We start from the raw sequence: 3,070 nt of genomic DNA on the forward strand, positions 1-3,070 counted from the left end.
CCCTCTCAAATAAGTAATTTTTTTTTTTTAAGATTTTATTTATTTGACAGAGAGAGAGAGAGGGAGAGCACAAGCAGGGGGAGCAGCAGTGGGAGAGGGAGAAGCAGGCTCTCTGCTGAGCAGGGAGCGCTATGTGGGGCCCCATCCCAGGACCCTGGGATCATGACCTCAGAAAAAGGCAGATGGTTAACTGAGCCACCCAGGCACCACTCAAATGAATAAATAAATCTTAAAAAAAAAAACCAAAATACTGCAAACCTGATCTTTTTTTAAATTTAAATTTAAATTTTTTTTAGATTTTATTTATTTGACAGAGAGACATAGCGAGAGAGGGAACACAGCAGGCGGAGTGGGAGAGGGAGAAGCAGGCTTCCCGCCGAGCAGGGAGCCTGATGTGGGGCTCTATCCCAGGACCCTGAGATCATGACCTGAGCTGAAGGCAGACGCTTAATGACTGAGCTGCCCAGGCACCCCCAAATCTGATCTTATTACTTCCCTGCTTACAACTGTTCAGTTATACCTTGACCAAGTATAAAAGTCAGCATTATATGTAAATTCTCCATCTCTATGACACAGACTCTGTTTATCTTTCCAGATTTATTACTCTAGGCTCCTCCTATTCATGCTACTGTAGGGGAGGAAAAATAACTTTTTCCTTCTGCCCTTCTAGCTTCTTGGCTGGGGCTCTGTAACAAAAGATTTATTAATAAGGGAAAAGCATACAAATTTATTTAATATAAGTTTCATGTGACATGGGAGGCTTGATAAGGACAAGAAGACCTGAAGAAGTGGTTAAACTTTATGTTAGATTTGATGAAGAGTGGAAGGTTGTGGGAAAAAATGTGATAGGACAAAAAGATAAGAGCTAAGGGTTGTAAACTGGGAAAATTCAGCAAGGCCTGTTTTTTCAGATTCCTCTTGGCATCCCTCCATCTTTGGAGATAATAATGCTCTGGGTACAGAGAGGACAACTCTCACATGAGAGTCTTCTGATCTACTTCAGAAAAGAAGGGGGAGATCAGGGAGTTCTTCCTGTACCTGTTATTTCTCAAGTTTTTTTCTCATGTTTCTTCACATATTCACTACCCCAAGTTTCCATATTTTGGTGTAGTATGTCCTGTACCCCATCATTACACTATGGGGTTCATAGTGTACCTCAACATACCATTCTGTTTCATGCCTCCATACACAGAACATGCTATTTCCCCTGCAACATGTCTGGTTATTTGTTGGTTTGCAACTTCAGAGTTTCCTGGGTAAAATCTGAAACCAGGCCCCATACATGGAGGGCAGGAGAGACTGAAGAAAGAGGCACACCACTCACATCCAGCAGGTAGCAGTTTTAATAAGCAAGGAAATTTATGAGGCTTGTCTTGGGTGGCTGCAAGATGAGTAGATCTCTGCACCTATCATCTTAAAGTTTATATAGAGGCCGTAACTGGGCTCAGTCACATACACCATCCAGATGGTCTCAACAACACCTTATTCTCTACAGACTATGTCCTTGGAATAGCTCCCACTGTGGGAGCGGGGCAGAATGAATATTCCAAAGATAGGCGGGGTTGAGGAACCTCTGATTGCCTGCATCCAGCTCATGGGTCAACTAGTGTCATGTCCTCTTGATTACCTCCTTCAACACTATTCACCAATAAGCTACTCTGTCTGACCTATACAGGCTGAGTTAATCTTTTTTCTTCTTCTTTTTTTTTTATTATTTATTTATTTGAAGAGAGAGACACAGTGAGAGAGGGAACACAAGCAGGGGGAGTGGCAGAGGGAGAAGCAGGCTTCCCGCCGAGCGGGGAGCCCGATGCGGGGCTCGATCCCAGGACCCTGGGATCACGACCTGAGCCGAAGGCAGATGCTTAATGACTGAGCCACCCAGGCGCCCCTAATCTTTTTTCTTCTACTACCAAATCTGATAGTTACTTCTAGGTACTTAGTAGTAGTAACCCTTAGTTCCTTGTATTTTAAGCATTTGTTTAAGTAAAGGAAGAAAAAATAATTTTGCCTCTATTCTTGTAAGTTCTTGGCTAGGACCCCCTATAATAAAAGACAGATTAATGAGAAAAACAGAAGTTTATTAACATGTATACCTCATGTATACATGTGAGATGCCCAGGGAAAAATGAGTAACTCAAAGCAATGGCTTAGAACTCCAGTTTATATGCCATCTTAAGCAAAAAAAAAAAGGTCAGGAAGACCAGTCAGTTATGGGGTGATGACCAGGCAAAGCCCAGTAAACAAGAGTAAGATTTGTTATGCAGTTTTAATTCCATGCCTTCTTCATTGGTAAGAGTCTAAAGTTGTCTCCTGGGATTAACTTTTTTCTTTCCTGGTAGACAGAGGAAGGATACCTTTGAAAATTTATGTCCTGCTTTCAGGCAAATGGGAGGGCCAGAAGCTTTCCTTATATCTGCTTCTTCTCATTGCCTTTAGCTCAAAATAATCCTTATGCCAAAGTGGCATATTTTAAGGTAGCATATTCTGCTGCCCTTCATTTACATATCATTTTCCCTTACCAGAATATAAGATTTTAGGGCAGAGACTGTTTTGTTCATTTCTGTATCCCATAGAGCCTAGCAGAATGGCACAAAGCTCTCCACTAATAGCTGCTGAGTGGCTGGCCAAGTGGAGTGAATGGTAATTAAAATAGAATTTGAAAAGGTAGAGTGGAGACCGGGAGCAGGGAGAGTTTCTTGCAAAACTTTGGGCCCTTGTGTTTGTACATTATTTTGGTCCACATTTCTTATTTTAACATTTTCAGAAATGGAAAATCTTACAAAAACACCTATTTCTGACCCTGGATCAAACAGCCCATGAGCCATAAAAGGAGTTTAAGAGAAGTGACCAGTTGCTTAATGGAACTTAGAATGGAAACCAATTTTCTGGGAAGGCTGTTTTAGGTGCTTGTATTTTCCATCTGAGCCAAGGCTTCAGGGTCTTTGCTGCTGCCTCGCCTTAGACAATCCTTTTAATGGGACTGTGCCCAGGTTATCTGTAAACACGTTGTGTTTTGAAATTTAATAAAATAAAACTTTGTGCTTTGATACTTTTGTTCGAAAGGCAT

This window comes from Leptonychotes weddellii, chromosome 10, assembly GCF_054177405.1.
Source record: "Leptonychotes weddellii isolate Sample4059 chromosome 10, ASM5417740v2, whole genome shotgun sequence".
Classification (NCBI taxonomy): Eukaryota; Metazoa; Chordata; class Mammalia; order Carnivora; family Phocidae; genus Leptonychotes; species Leptonychotes weddellii.